The sequence below is a fragment of the Ornithorhynchus anatinus genome, chromosome 16 (assembly GCF_004115215.2).
Source record: "Ornithorhynchus anatinus isolate Pmale09 chromosome 16, mOrnAna1.pri.v4, whole genome shotgun sequence".
Lineage (NCBI taxonomy): Eukaryota > Metazoa > Chordata > Mammalia > Monotremata > Ornithorhynchidae > Ornithorhynchus > Ornithorhynchus anatinus.
Genome location: NC_041743.1, coordinates 26,219,164 through 26,236,315, shown reverse-complemented (window position 1 = coordinate 26,236,315; position 17,152 = coordinate 26,219,164). Strand labels below are relative to the sequence as shown.

General features: G+C 41.4%; 1 long non-coding RNA gene across 2 annotated transcripts in view; it reads right to left on the bottom strand.

The window, feature by feature from the left end:
• Positions 1-1,863: 1,863 nt before the first annotated feature.
• The window catches only part of LOC103170434, a 28,095-nt gene continuing 12,806 nt past the window's right edge, over positions 1,864-17,152 (bottom strand). The window contains exons 2-5 of one of the 2 annotated variants that reach the window (XR_003765298.2): positions 4,535-4,739; positions 2,995-3,119; positions 2,738-2,898; positions 1,864-2,170 (exon numbers count right to left, since the gene is read on the bottom strand). This is a non-coding gene — a long non-coding RNA (uncharacterized LOC103170434). The remainder of the gene's footprint in view (positions 2,171-2,737; positions 2,899-2,994; positions 3,120-4,534; positions 4,740-17,152) is intronic. The other variant, XR_486164.3, reaches the window with a different exon arrangement.

Genomic DNA, 17,152 nt, shown 5'->3' with positions numbered 1-17,152 from the left:
TAGCTGGATTTTATACCTCAAAAAAATTAAATAAATCAAAACAAAATCGGTCATGTAAAACACTTCTCCAAAAGCTCCCCGTAATGAATAGGGTTTGAGTCTATAAAAGCTGAAGGGTGCAGTTAAGTGTCAAAACCCACCTGGGATTTACATTGTGGCTTAAGGAATTGCAGGTCACAAGGTAAGGTCATGAATGCTTTAAGGCCATTTGTGGGGGAAGACTCTGAGCAGCTTAAATACCAAGACACCGTTGGACAAATTGAGGCTAGCATGGCAATTTCCTGGATAAACTTGGATTTGCTGCCCAGACCTTCAACATTGTTACAGTGTCCTTTGTGAATTTTGCTTTAGGAAAAATGAAACAAAGGCTTGAGAGCAAGTGGAATAGACTTGCAGACATCTGAGTTGTTTTTCACAAAACTTGAAGAAAAAAAAAAATCCATTCCCCAGATTCATTGGTCCTTGTTAGGTGAGGAATCTTTCAAATGAGAGTGCTGAGACTCAGGATGGACCAGTATTATTGAAACTGGTGATAAAGCCACACTTTCAGAGTGTCAAAAAATTAAAAATGCAAAATTACGTAATTACCAGAGATCTCACCCCTCATTTTCTACAAATTAAGCACAACAGTTCTGCATATTACTGGAGGGATAAAATTCCAATGGCTTAGAGAAGAAGATAGGAAAAGAAAGGTGCCCTCCCCAAATACACACACACACACACACATATACACACGTTATAGGGCTTGGGAAAACAAGTCTGGAAGAATATCCTCTCCACTTGAAAGTTTTCTTGTTGAAGAAAGAGGGTACAAAGGGCCAGATGGCTCAGAAACCACAGGACCCAAAACAGATGTCTTGCATTGATCACATGGAAAATATGGATCAAAGGCTCAAAGGCATAGCCAGTTTAGACAAATCACCTAACTAAATCACCAATCAGGTCTTAAAATGAAAAGGTGGAACCTTCCGTCCAAAGGCTGAATGTCAAGATGGATCCTTCCTCAAGGTTATATTTTTTTCCCTTGTGAGATGAGGTGTCTATCCATGCAATCAATTGTTCCCTGGATATGAGGTTTTTCAGATACTGTCAGGTTGAGTGTGTCTTGCAGTCAAGTTCTCCTCTTTCTCACTCTATGGCCACCACTGTCAGCTGGGCCCAAAGTATTCTCTCCCATAGAATGTGTACAACTCATATTACTGTTGCATGCAGCAAGAATAAGAAACCCTTCTAGATGCAATCTCCTCCCAGCAAAGAGCTTGAAACAGCAAAACAAACTGCCATAAATAATATTGATTTTTCCCTGCTCCTTCATCCCAAATTCAACCAAATAGTTTTATCTGGAGGTTAAATTGATCTGTTGATTAGAATAAAACAAATGCACTGAGATCTTTTTCAACACTGAATGAAGTCACGAAACTGACTCGAAAACTGCTTGCCAGTACCATTTGTAACTTGACCTAATATTTCACCTTTGCAATTTTTCCCTTGAAGAAAAAAAACCCTTTAAAATGATAAAATAGATTTTTAAATATTTGAAAAGATTTCCCACTGATTAATAGTCTTGTAATTTTGTTGCTAAGAACCATTATCTGTTCCCTTGACACTCTTTGAAGAATTATCTAATCAATTACATTCCAAATGTTCATTATAATTGTTCTTTAACAGACACAAGAAATTTCCTGAAAGAAAAACAACTTCTGAAATCATTTCCACCATCAGTAACTCAGGGAAGACATAAATATATATTACTGTTAAATGGGCTGTAATTTCAATCGCTTAAAAAATGTTATTAATTCTGATTGTGATTATTCAAAAGGTAATAAAGATAAAGTCTGTCAAAATTAATTAAACACACATTCATTAAATTCAAGGTAGCTTCGGTTTCTTTATTGCACAAATACAATTAACACAATCTGAATCTCAGTAAGTTACATAATCATGTGACTCAAAATAAAGGGAGGATACAACCTTGGCCTTCTCCATTTTACATGGGAAAACATTAATGTCGCTGACATCGGAGACAATTAGACAGTGTCAGCCAATTGTTTTTAGTCAGCTTTCTCTCACATCTGTGGTGTCTACAAGCAACAAGGCTCATTGTTTCTGCAGGCCTCCATCGAGCTTTTGCTTTTTGTGTAAACCGTCAATCTCTTGGCGAATATCAAAGCTGTGAGGAAATTAGAACAGACCAGCTCTACTGCAACACACTAAAGCTTAGCAGGGTGCATACACTATGCTACTAATTAGGCAGTGACCAACAAAATAACCTGTCAATGTGTGCTTGCCATTTCCCACACACCTGCATTTCATACACTAATAAGCATACAGCCAAGGAGAGAAAGGGATAACTGCTCAAGTGTGAAAAATGAACAAAATATAACAATGTTTCTATCCCCACCTATATGACTGCCAATTACCATTTAACATTAGGTAGAATCAACGTGTCCAAAGAACTACAATACAGTATCGGAAACTAAAGCAGGGGGGAAAGTCACACGTAGAGACTGTATTAACATTTGCTATAAAATATCACACTAAGAGGAATCTAGAGTTATGTACAAAACCACGAAACTGAAAATGACCGTAATTTAGATTAAGGGCTGCAGTGCAGGCAAAAAAAAACAAACCACAAAACATTTTCTATTCCTGTTTGGGAAATAGAGAAATACATACTTTTTTTTTCATAGTTTTCCTCCATAAACAAGAATATGAAAGAGAATGTGAGACACGATACCTGTATAAGTTCATCCTGTTCTCTCATCTACTTTTGCCTTCCTAGATGGGTAAACTGCATCTCTTATGAATTTGAGCCTTTTTTTCCTAGGAATATTTTTTCTAATGTCCATTTCTATTTTCAGATGGATTTACTCAACATAGTTATTTTCTCCCATTGTCCTGTGGGATGAAAGAAAGAGACAGCTTTTCTTTACTCCAGGAACATATATGAAGATTCAATGTTAAACGGAGAAATTGCTTCAGCTGAAACTGTACCTAATTGTATTCTTTCAGTCTCATGGTACACACGCAAAACTGAGTTCCTCACAAGATCCGTAAGAAGTGAAGACTTGGCCTTCGCAAACTTTTCCTCCAAGGTCCTGAGCGGACAATTGGATATCCTGTTGAAATAGGTCCACAGAATATATCTTCATTTTCTGGGGCTCCAACCATCTCTTTATTTGCACCAGGCAATCAAAACTCACTATTTTGGAGAACAAAGAGATGTGCCCAGCTGAACACAGTAAAAAGGAAGTCTACAATCTGGTCATTGGACTTTGAAGAAAAAAGTGGGGGTGGGGTGGAGGTTGGAGAGTGGAGAGTGGATTAAAAACAAACAAGTTTGGCACTGAAACACACAATATATTTTTCTATTTTCTACAGTCTTAATCTTTCGGAATGACTCGCTCTACGATAGTGTTCATTTGACAAGGCAAAAGGATTTCTGACCGTCCGTCCCTCTGCAGTGGCCGTACCTTGCGCCTTAATATTCAGCTGAATTTTAAAACGGAGAAACAATACCATGTATGGAAGAAATTGTTTTCCTTGCAAATGAAAATCACTCCATCTCAATATGTAGCAAGAAATGGCTATATTGTTATAGTATCCTTGATGGAATCCTACAATAAAGGCCAATATTCAAATGGTATTTGCGAGATACTTTTGAACACCACTTTGCCTTTCATTACACTTTATCCAGAAGCAGCATTTTCAATTATAAATAAAAACTTTCTCCGCCTCTTCCCACTTGAGCTCAAGTATAGAAGGCCCCTATTTAAAATGCAGGTCCTGAACAGGCCACCAGGCCGGCCTGTTCAGCTGCCAGTGGCTTTTGTGTACAAAGATGTTAATTGGACCTAATCCCCTCCTCGAAGCTGTTTTGGTAGCCTGACCTGGCACCCCGAAGGACACCTTGGTGTGAAAAACTAAAGGGCCCATTCAGGAGTGAGTGAAAAGCAGCACTGAGCATTCCAACACATTTTAATTTCAGGAATTAAAAAGGAGGAACATCACCATTTGGGTCCTGAATAAATCTTACAAAGCTTTAGTAACAGTGAAGTCCTACAAACACCCAAGCTACACACACACACACACACACTGTGAATGCCAGAGTGAATACACTATCGACATCCAGGTACTCAAATTTTTCATTTTGCTATTTAAACGTCAAGTCCGTTTTATCTGGACCTCTCAGGAAGGTGGGGTCAGGGGAGAAACTTACTCTTCTACTGTCTTCTGGTTAGAAAATGATTTCGCCTTTTTTTTTCCTGTTGTGAGCGTTTGCGCATCTAAAATATTGTTCAGTTATAATGACAGCCACTTTCTTCCAAAAGAGATTTTAATTTTTATGGGACACTACTTTCCAGAGGAAATGGAAGAAAAGCGGCTATTATAGCATATTCCTAAATTGCAAGAAGGTTCAAAGGTAAATACCCTTTCCTTAACACAATATAAACTACTACCGATATAGGATGCCATTGTACAGAGTATACATTTACACTGTGGGTGGCAAATTATGCTAATGGCATGCACAAACCTCAGTCGAATGATTTTGAGTTTTTTGACACAGTTCATAGATCAGCTTCATAGGTCAAAGAAGTGTTCCTCCCACCAGCTGATAAAAGTACCATGATACAAAGGGTACGTGTGATTTTCACACCGAATGCTATGGCTTCCATCTTGCTGCAACTCATACTGTCATTGCTGCATCTATTCATGGCAAGTCCTTCTTCGATGAAATGCTGCAACATACGAGAATAATATAATAACATCTTCGTCCAAGATATTTTCATGGAGGTTTGGAAAGGTCACATTAAAAGTGTCCCAAAATAAGTCTGGGGCACCAAAAGAGAATGACAAACTGATTCTGGAGCAGTGTCCCTCCTGGCAATCAAGACCGTCTTTTCTCTTACCTGAGTACCTTCAATCCATGCAGGATTTTTCACTATAAAACAGGTTCCCACCAAAATGGCAGGCTCTGCCTCTAGGGGCTTGTGTAACTTAATTATGAGATTAGGGTCCATTTTTAATAGCATTATTATTAATATCCTTTAAGCAATTGGATGTCCACACAACCCTCAGTCCCATAGCAGTTATGTGCATATCATCATACCCTGCCATTTCCCCTTTCTGCAGTTTATTTTAATAGCTGTCTCCCTGTTTAAAATGTAAGCTTCTTGTGGGTAGAGAGTGTGCCTACCAACTCTATTGCATTGCACTCTTGAGTGCTCTGAATAAGTACCACTGATTGATTTACTGATATCATTATGACATTTATTAAATGTTTACTATGTGCTAAATACTGAGGAAGAAAAAAGGTTATCAAATTGAACACAGTCTCTGCCCATACAGGCCTCCCTGTCTATCTTATTCCCATTTTACAACTGAGGAAGATGAGGCCCAGAGAATTTTAGTGAATTTAAGCCAGAGATCAATGAACAGACCAGTGGTGGAGCTGAGACTTGAACCCTGGTTTTGTGATTCCCATTCCCATGTTCTGTCCACTACAGAATTGTACTTTCCAAGCACTTAGTACAGTGCTCTGCACACAGTAAGATCCAAATAAATATGATTGAATGAATGAATGAAATAGCCCATGCTGTCTAGAGACAAATTGAGAAAAACCCCACCAATCAATGACTGCATCATCCTTATTATATGATCCCCCAAAATAAAAATAAATCTATACATTTGCATATCTTATGATGCACCACTACTTTGGCCTTCACCAATTACGCAGATTATAGTTATATTGCATAATGACTTCTTATAAGCAATACACTTGGTGTTCATATCTGAACAATTGAAACATCTAGATAAGAGATTAAAAGACAAGAGAACATTTTCATTTAATTTCATATCCATTTTGGGGTTTTCCCGATTCTTTGACAAGAGGACTGCATGAATCCTTGGAGTTTAAAAATTTACAGAAAGTTTAAAGTTTTGATTGCTAGAATTTCACCAAATTAATTTGGTGAGTTTTGGTCAACAAATGGAACCGGACCGGAACAGGCACAAATGGGAAGTTGCCCTCCTCTCCCACACCCAGACCCAACACCTCACTGCTGCCTCGAAAGATCTTAAGTGACAGGGAAAATCAACGGCCCTGAGAGCAAATGGGAGACAATCACTCTCAGAACTAAGTCTCAGTGAAAAGGCCGGAGCTATACTTGCCCCGAGAAGTACAAAATTTTCATGAATGTTTTCAAACTCCTTGAAAAGCACTTTAACCTGTAGCTTTTTTGCCAGTGCACTTGTGGACGAATTGGATATGATGAAATGAAACAAGCAGTGTGGTTATGTGGGTGCCTCCTTGATAATGCAATGCCTTCTCTCCATGCCCAAATAGCATGGCTCTTTTTGCAGCTAGTGTAGACGCAGCCTAGATACTGGATAGCAGCTCCATCACACAAAGCGAAATACTTAAAATACTTGAGGAGAGATTATCTCTGAAGTAGATAGGAGAGAAAGGATTAAGCCCTCCCTCTACCCTGACTCAAAAAGCCTAAAATCTACAAAGCTCTTCACAGCCCCTGGAAAAGAAAGAGACAAGGTCTAGAGCCAATGTGAGAGTCCTTTCTTACATGAGTCTCATAAGGTGCATTTTTTTAAAAAAATCAGGGCGGAGGCCAATTTACCAAATACTGTTGCCTTTGTTCAATATGTTCTTGTTGAATTTCTATAGGCTCTTGTCTGTTGATAATTAACTATTACACTGAGTACATATAGGCCATGCGGTTGGAGACAGAAAAGACCTATTTGATCACTTAACTCATTTGTTGCCAAAGGCATACTCCATGAGTCTGAATCAATCAGTCCATCAGTAGTATTTATTGAGCACTTGCTGTGTGTAGAGCACTGTACTAAGTGCTTGTGAGAATATGTGTCTGAACATCATAAGGAGTTTCTATTTGGGACAGTGTCATCGTATTTCACCAAAATAGGTTACTGATTTTCATTCAGAAGGAGAGCCAATGTGGCTTACAAAAAAATTTCAGGGCGGTGTTCACTAGCAGAAAGAGGCTGAAGAGAGGGAGGAGAAGGAAGAAGAGAAGGAGGAAGAGGAGGAGGAGGAGGAAGAAGAGGAGGAGGAGGAAAAGCAGGAAGGGAGGAGGAGGAGGAAGGAAAGGAGTTGAGGAGGAAAAGGAAGAGGAGAAGGAGGAGGAAAAAGAGGAGGAGAAGAACAAGGAGGAGAAGAATGAGGAAGAGAAGAAGAAAAAGGAGGAGGAGAAGGAAGAGAAGGAGGAGAAGGAAGAGGGAAGGAGGAGGAGGGGGAATTGTAGTCATAGTCATAGTAGTAATTGTAATAGTAGGATCTATTGAGTGTTCATTTGCTGCATTGCATTTTACTAGGTGCTTGGAAGTACAGAATAAAGAAGAGACAGGTTTCCTACCTACAAGAAGCTTATACTCTAATGGAGGAGACAAGCATAAAAATATTTTCAACTTGAGTGGTCACAGTAAATAATTGAGTATACATATACATAAAGATATATGAGTGCTAAGGAACGTATAAATAAATTTGTAAGAGCTAAAGTTTGTTGTAGAGATGATATGGCTCAGGGTTCTGGGATATCAATCAATTAAATCAATCCTTGAAGGAGGAGGAGGAGGTGGGATTTTAGGAGGGATTTGAATATGGGAGACCTATAGTCTGTGGAGGGAGGGAGTTCCAAGATGATGCTTGCAATCCCTTCCCTAATGTGCCATTTTGCTCATATCTTTTTTTATTAGTGCAGAATGCAAATTAATGAGCATATAGCAAATTAGCGTACTCAATTCCACTCTCAACTGTGAATCTACGACTTGGCTGTAATCCTCTGAACCTGACAGGAAATGAATAGTATCTAACAAGATCTCACTCCCTACTTTAAAACAATGTCACTGCAATGACCATATCATGATGAAGAAAATTAAAGTCAGGGAAAGCAAAGCAAGATTGCTTGTGTTGTAAAATGAATTACCTCACATTTTTCAGAAAGTCTACAGTTGAAAACCAAAGGAGTCAAGTCCCACCCCTCCAAGGAGTGCAGACAGGCAGGAGAATGCGAGGTGGTCTAGAGCTTCTTACAGATCCCCAGGGTCAGGAGAAGGTGTCAAACATCCCATTAAATCTCCCTCATCCCTCAGAACACTGTGGAAGCCAACATTTAGAACACTGGAAAAAGTGTGGCAGCATTTTCTATTCCCGACCAAAGATTGCTTGCCCTGAGCAAAGAGGAACATAAAGATTGCCCCTTCAGGTAGTAATTATTTGAATATTTTAAGGTTGAAAATTTGGGTTTGAGGATTTTAACTTGCTTTTACTTTGTTGTATAGTCTTACGTGCTGTCATCCCCCTCTTAGATTGGGCCAAAGATAGCATCTGAATGGACCTTTTTGTATTTGTCCCTGCAATTGGCACATTTTTAAGAGTTGAATAATTATTGGTCAAAACAGTAATTAGAAATTCAGCAATCTGGATAAGGACTCGACAATCCCAAATTTTCTTGGAGCAAACCCTCTTCCAGGAGTTGCACCTCATATCTATTAAAGTGGTTAAAAAAAAGGAAAAACAGAAAGAAATCAAGAACAGAAATCTGAAACTATCAGTAAAAACACTCAGTGGACAGAGACTCCAAATTTGACACAAAAAGTACTATATGCATTGTGCCTAAAAATGAAATTCTGCATAATGTGTGTAGATAGATATATTCCAGGAAAATTTTTCAAATAGCCCACAGAATGCTACCCCACCTTTTTTTAATCACAAAATATGTAGATACAGCTTTACTTCAAAATAAATATTATCTCTAATGCCTAGCGTTTTGAAGATAAGAAATCCATCATGAGTATGTGTGATACAGAGTCTTGCACAGTATGAACACTAATAAACAACTCAACTTATATCTTATGCTTGGGAGAGTCCATCCTCAGCCCGCTGTGTTAGTGATAAGGTGAGCTGTTCCAAACCTCTTGAGGTGGGGCTATCTTGCTTTTGCTGCTTTTGTTAATAATGAATATTCCTCATGATATCAAAGCATCTCCTACTGTCTACTGCGTGTAGTGTCCTATTAGTTGCTTGGAAGCATATACTAAAAGACATGATCCTGAAGGAATTTATAATCTAATGAAATATCACTGAAGGTAGACCGATGCTGTGTTTAAAAGGTCTGTTTCCATCTTGACAGGCAACTCATGTAAGAGTGGCATTTTTATTCTCAAAATAATATCAAGAATTGTAGTATTTATTAGTTATCAATTTGAACTGTTCAAAGAGCTGAAGTAGCTACAATATAAATAGATGGGACAGAGTCCCTGTTCCACTTAAGGCTTATCAGTAACCCACAGGGGGAACCACTGGTATTTTATTCCCATTTTTACAAGTATGGAAACGGAGGCCCAGAGAAGCTAAGTGACTTACCCAAGGTCACACAGCAGACAGGTGGTAGAGCTGGGATTAGAATCCCAGGACCCAGGGGCATGTCTTCAATCTGGTAGTGATCCACCAGTCAGCCACCAGCCAAGCAAGTGGGGGGCAGTCCCAGAGCTTGTGCGAAATGTCTTGCCACCTAGTTACCGCTGTGGGAAAACCGAGGAATCCAAAGAAGTAACAAGCAGGGATCTTGGCCTCCTGGTTGACTGGTCATCACCCAGTTTAGGGGAGAGGAGGGCAGAGGGGTGGAGGTCAGTGTACAAATTCACATCTCTCCATTCTACCCTCCACCACATCCTGTAGAGGTCTGCAACTTGGAGCAGGAGGAGGGACACTTCCAGAGGTGGGTCACGTGAGGAGGTGAAGAAGGGTCACTCTAAGACACTTTTTGGCCCCTTCCTCCACTGCTCCATTTGGAGGGTCATATGACCTAGTGCATAAAGCACCTTAGTTCTAATCCTGGCTTTGTCACTTGCTGGCTGCATGACCCGAGGTGAGTCTTTTAACTTCTCTGTGACTCAGTTTTCTCATTTGAAAACACCTGTTCTCCCTCCCCTTTAGACTGTTTCCCACATGTGAGAGAGGAATTGCATTCTATCCGATTATCCTGTATCTACTCCAGTGCCAGACATATAGTAAGAGCTTAACGAATACGTCGATTATCATCATTGCTCCTGAAACAGCTGCCCCACTTTGCCTTCTAACTATATCATGGCCAAAATAGGTTCTCATTCCTCTCATTTGGTCTTATGATGTTAATGTCACCTTCTGATCAGTAAGTCTACATGGATGTCATTTCCAATCCTATTATTCTCAGTTCCTTTCACATTTATGACACTTATCGTTCTAGATTCTGTGGCGTTATAAGTAAATTCAATGTGTCAGCTGAGCCAAGGTTACATTAATTGTTGCATTATATGAATTCACTCATTCAACCCTATGTACTGAGAAGCTTACTGTGTGCAAAACGCTGCACTAAGCTCTCGGAAGAGCACAATATAACAACAAACGGACACATTCCTGCCCACGACGAGCTCTTAATGCACAGAAGCTTCCAGTACCCAATCAGTAGCCTTGCTGCTTTAATATCTTGTTCCTCCTTGCAATGCTCAGAGTCTCAAAGACTTCCAGATAGATATATCTAAGAAAAGCATCTATCTGCTACTCACATCAGTCAACCAGTCGTATTTACTGAGCACTTATTGCGTGCAGAACACTGTACTAAGCTCTTGGGAGAGAACAGCATAACAATATTACAGACACAATCCCTGCCCACAGAGAGTTTACAGACATCCCTTGTAGCTGGGGTTCTCTGTTCCAATAAGGCTGCCGTGATGTCACAGAGCACCTGGCAGACTTTAGGGGCTCCTCAATATACCGGTTGTATTGATCGCTCAGACTCAGAGAGTGTCCGTCCAACCCTCTGTGGCTGTGGTTAAACCTAATTATTTTTTTAATGATGCCATAATCTTGGAGATATTGTTGTTCAGTACTTGTCTTTCCCTGCAGTAGGGAGTAAAAAATAAAAATAAATGTTGGTATTCGTTAAGCGCTTACTAGGTGCCGAGCACTGTTCTAAGTGCTGGGGGAGATACAGGGTAATAATAATAATAATGTTGGTATTTGTTAAGGGCTTACTATGTGCAGAGCACTGTTCTAAGCGCTGGGGTAGATACGGGGTAATCAGGTCGTCCCACGTGAGGCTCACAGTTAATCCCCATTTTACAGATGAGGTAACAGGCACAGAGAAGTTAAGTGACTTGCCCACAGTCACCCAGCTGACAAGTGGCAGAGCCGGGAGTCCAACTCATGACCTCTGACTCCGAAGCCCTGGCTCTTTCCCCTGAGCCACGCTGCTGGTTGTCCCACGGGGGGCTCACACACTTTTAATCCCCATTTTCCAGATGAGGGAACTGAGGCCCAGAGAAGTGAAGTGACTTGCCCACAGTCACCCAGCTGACAAGTGGCAGAGCCGGGAGTCCAACTCATGACCTCTGACTCCGAAGCCCAGGCTCTTTCCACTGAGCCACATTGTAGACCATTGTTTTTTAGGTTTCCATTTCCACGGTGCCCCATGACTTTTTTCAACCTTTTGATAGAAATCAGTCGGTCACTTAGACTCTGTCTTCCAGATCTACCCAGAGGCAAAAAGGCTGTCTGTAAATCCGACGGCCGGGATCACCCTGAAGAGGAGAAGCTTGTTCTGCAAGAGTAGCCAGCAAGTTGGCTCTCCAAGTCGGCCCGGCACGATTTCATTGGCTGGCCAGCAGAGGGCGTGTCAATGTGACAGGAATATTGCAACAAAATATCATGAAAAAAGGTAAAAATGGACTGGAGAGAGAGACCCAGGAGCTCACAGAGATTGATTTTTTTTTTAAGGGGAAGCTGGGAAGGAAATCCCCACTCCATGCCTTCCACAGAAATGAGCTGCGCGCAGATGGGCTCCATCCCTAGGGAGGATGCTCTGCCCGGCTCTGCCACTTGTCAGCTGTGTGACTGTGGGCAAGTCATTCAATAGTGTTTATTGAGCGCTTACTATGTGCAGAGCACTGTACTAAGCGCTTGGAAGGAACAAGTCGGCAACAGATAGAGACGGTCCCTGCCGTTTGACGGGCTTACGGTTTTATCCGGGGAGACGGACAGACGAGAACGATGGCAATAGAGTCGAGGGGAAGAACGTCTCCTAAAAACAATGGCAACTAAATAGAATCGAGGCGATGTACATCTCATTAACAAAATAAATAGGGTAATGAAAATATATACAGTTGAGCGGACGAGTACAGTGCTGAGGGGATGGGAAGGGAGAGGGGGAGGAGCAGAGGGAAATGGGGGGAAAAAAGGGCAAGTCACTTCACTTCTCTGTGCCTCAGTTACCTCATCTGTAAAATGGGGATGAAGACTGTGAGCCCCACGTGGGACAACCTGATTCCCCTGTGTCTACCCCCCAGCGCTTAGAACAGTGCTCTGCGCATAGTAAGCGCTTAACAAATACCAACATCATTATTATGCTGCTCCAGCGTGGAAGTCCTGAGCTAGCCTTCACTAAGTAATCCAGTTCTATCCATCCTAAGAGGTCCACTTCATATCTGGCCAGCTCAGAGAGGTCTTTCCTTCTGTGGAGACAACGATCATTATCAAGGAGCATCCGTGATGGTCTGAGGTACCACCACAGTTACATCACACCTCCTTCCCGGCCCCCGACCACAGGACTGAAGCACGCAGCCGAGGGAAGGCCGGTCGGTTCCCTTCGGAAGAGTTTTTAAGGAGGCCGCATTCTGGCCTCCAGAAACTGACCTAGTTTTAGCCGGAGAATAGCAGATGCTCAGGGAAAAAACTGTGTTCTCAGACTGCGAGCCCCATGTGGACAGAGAGTAGGTCCAACCTGATTATCTCGTATCTACCCCAGCTCTCAGTTTGGCGCTTGGCACCCAGTAAGAGCTTATTATTATTATTATTTGCCGTGCACCGCAAAGGCGGATTTTCAACATGACCCTGGAGATCCTCGCATAAAAAATGTAGTTGGGAGAAGTGATGGAGGTTGGAAAAAGGGAGAGAAGGGGTGACACGACAGTGTTTCAAGGAAAAAAAACCTCAGAAACAAAAACTTTTATGTTAACCATACAAAGTTCCTGTACATATCATTTAAATTCCAATTTGCACGCTTCAATAATATTCACAAAAATAATAATAACTGTGGTATTTCTAAAGTGCTTAATATGTGCCAGGCACTGTTCTAAACTCTGGGTTGGGTACAAGCGAATTGGATTGAATACGGTCCCTGTCCCACACAGGACTCACAGTTTTAATCCCCATTTTACAGATGAGGTAACTGAAGCACAGGGAAGTGAAGTGACTTACCCAAGGTCACACAGTAGACGTGGTAGAGTCGGCATTAGAACCCACATCTTTCTGACTCCCATGCCCGTCCTTTATCATCTAGGCCACGCTGCTTCAAGAGAATGTGAGTGGTGCAGAGCTAGTCACTAGCATTATAATCAATCCCTTCCAGAAGGTTCTGAGTCCTGAAAACTCTGTGACTGAGACTTGGTTATTCAAGATGAGAGACACCATTCATTCTCCATTCATCCAGCATTATTCCTAACATCACCATGGTGTCCTGGTACTAAGTTCCCACAGACAAAATGGAACACTTTATTTTTTGGAGGGTGGGAGAGATTCATTTCAATAAATGTCATATGAAAATAGTGGAATGAAGTTCAATATAAAACTAAAACTACGTAAAGGAAAAAGTGATAGAGAAAATCACTTACTACAATAATATCATCAAGTCCTCTGCAGGAAGGCAAAGTGCTGTGCTTTGAAAATTTCAAAGTTGACTCACTGCTCCTTCCCCACACCCTGTGGACATGTCCTCTTCTCCTCTAGCCTAAAAAAACCTTCTCTGGAAACCACTCCACCCCAAATGGGGTGCAAAATCTATTTCCAACTTCCATTTCGACCCTCTACGATGTGGTTTCTGCCCTCTTCACTTCACTTAGTTCTCTCCAAACTAATGAATGACCTCCTTCTCACCAAAACTAATGGTCACTCTGCTGTCCTAATTCCCCTTCAGCTATTGGCTACCTTCAGTAACATCTAACCTCTGTTTAATTTACACAGTTCTCTCCTAGTTCTCTTCTTTCATTTCTGGCCCATCCACATTGTCATTTTTGCCAGCTCTTACTCAACTTCCCAACCTAACTGTGAGAGTTCTTCAAAGTTCTGTTTCGGGTTGCCTTCTCTTCTGACTTTGCTCTCAGTCTGGTAGTCACAGCTTTGACTCCACCTCTATGTAGGTGGACTCCCAAACCCACTTAGACTGTAAGCTCATTGTGGGCAGGGAACGTGTCCACCAACTCCGTTGATTTGTACTCTCCCAAGTGCTCTGTTCAGTTCAGTGTTCAGTGCTCTGCACACAGTAAGCACACAATAAATATCATTGATTGACTAATTGATCTATCTTACTAGCCTTGACCTCTTTCCTTCTCTAAAAAAATCTAACCCACCTGCCACCAGATGCCTCAATAAGGATGTCCTGCTGGCACCTTAAGATCAATACACCCAAAACTGACTTTATCTTCCTTCTTCCTCATCTAATGTTTCCATCACAGTTGAAAACACCGTTTTTCCCCCGGTCTCCTTGAAATTTTGGAATTATTCCTAACTACTGTCCCTCTTTCATGGCCCCCTTATTCAGTCTATCCCAAAATCCTATCAGTTTTTAGTTCACAATGTTTTCACATTCCACTCTTTCCTCTCCATCCAAATGGCCACCAGGAACTAAGCTTGACATTAGTCCATTGATCATCTTGCTTCTAGTGTTTCCCCTCTCCAGTCCATACTTTATTCTGCTGCCAGGGTCCTTTTTCTAAAACATCATTCTGCACACACCTCCCCACTCCATAAAAACTTCCGATGATTGCCCATCCTCCCCACATCAAGCAGAAACTTCTGATTTGAAGGCCCTCGATCAGCTCCCTCCCTCCCGCTCTGCCACTCTCTTCTCCCACTCTACCCTAGCTCATATCCTTCATTTGCCTCAAGGTAATTTAATCCCTGTGCCTTGTATGGCATAGTAGTTAAAGTTTGGGCCTGGGAGTCAGAGGACCTGGGTTCCAAACCTGGTTCCGCCACGAATCTATGTGACCTTGGGCAAGTCACTTCACTAGGCCTCAGTTAACTCATTTGCAAAATGGGGATTGAGACTGAGTTCCACGTGTGACAGAGACTGTGACCAACTCAATTTGCTTGTATCCACCCCAGTGCTTAGTACAGTGCCTGGCACCCCGCTCTCCTTCTCTCTCCCCCACATCACCCAGTCCCCTTATCCCTCCTGGGTTTCCCAGCCTTCACCTTTTCTCTCCCTCTACCCCACCCCTTCTTCTCTTCCCTCCCCACCCCCTTTCCCGACACCCCTTCCTTCCCCCGCCTTCTTCAAAGCCCTACTGAAAGCTCACCTCCTCCAGGAGGGCTTCCCATTCTGAGCCCTCTTTTCCTCTGCTCTTCCTTCCCTTCCCATCGCTCCTACTCCCTCCCTCTGCTCTACCCCCCTCCCCGCCCCACAGCACTTGCATATATATGTACATATTTATTATTCTATTTATTAATGATGTTTATATATCCATAATTCTATTTATTTGCATTGATGCTACTGATACCTGTCCACTTGCTTTGTTTTGTTGCCTGTCTCCCCCTTTCTAGACTGTGAGCCCATTGGGTAGGGGCCGCATTGTACTTTCCAAGCGCTTAGTACAGTGCTCTGCACACAGTAAGCACTCAATAAATACGATTGAATGAATGAATAAGCGCTTAATAAATACCACAATTACTACTATTATTGTTCTCCTCTCTCCTGACTCAGACCTCTACCTCTTGCTCCCACTTTCTCTTCTAATTCGGCAGACCTCTGCTCTCCCTATTGTCAAAGCCCTTTTGAAATCCCAACTCCTCCAGGGGGTCTTCCCCAATTAATTTCGACTAATTTCCACTTCAGCATTTCCACACCACCTAAGCACTTAATTAGCTGAAAACAACTTAATTGTTCTCAACTTCCTGTAACACATATCTTACATACCTCATTACTTAACACTCAGGCACATGTTCCACTCTTTTCTTCCATCTATTTGTAATGTATTTTAGTGTCTGCCTCCCCTTCTAGTTTGTAAGCACCTTGAAGGCAGGGATCATGTCTATCTTTAATTCTATAATTCTATTGTATTTTTCCAAGTGCTTAGTACAGTGCTCTGCATAGAAGAAGCACTCAATAAATACCATCAGTTGAACTTCCTGATATAATAAAAATATATTATTGGGTTTAAATGTTTGTGTTAATACTGCTGAATTATAAAATTTTAAAATTATAAAACTAAGATGACAATAACTTTTGTGTTTATGGCAAGAAAAATGATTAAGCTACCCCTGGCAGGAACAGTCCTCTAGTGAGCTAGTTTTGAATTTGGTGAATTTGCATCTTTTCTAGTCCCCTCTCTAACTGATCTACCTACACCCAGGAAATTCTAAATGGTCATTGCCCAAACAAAATAATGTTTTCACTAAACTCTTCTACTTAGACAGCACATGAGCCAATAATATTTGGATGGACGAAGAAGTAGAAAACACAGTTTAAGAGAGAAATCTGTCTTCTGGGAAATGGACAGAGTTTGACAGCATCAGTGCATGAAGATTCATACAAAGTTAAAGATCAGTAATATGTAGTGTTGCTTTATTTTCGATGTGGATAGGAGTTATGTCTAGTGGAATTAGCGAAAGACTGAGAATCAGAAGTCCTGGTTATCATGCCAGTTCAGCCACTTCTCTGTCATCGAACCTTGGACAAATTATTTAATCTGGCTGTGCCTCAGTTTCCTCATGGGTAAAATTGGGATTACGTACCTGTTCTTTCCCCTTCGTCGACTGAGGTCTCTGAGTGGGACAGAGACTATACTTAAATCAATTATCACGTATATACTCCAGTGCCGAAGCACAATATTTGGCACTTAATTAGTGCTTAGTAAATATCCTTATCATTATTATCATTAACAGTCAATCATTTTTATTCAGTGCTTACTGTGTGCAGGGCACTGTACTAAGCACTTGAGAGAGTACGGTATAACAATAAACAGATCCATTCCCTGCCCACAACGAGCTTACAGTCTAGAGGGGGAGACAGGCATTAATATAAACTATGGATATGTATGTAAGTGCTGTGGGGCTGGGAGGGCATCTGAATAAAGGGAGCAA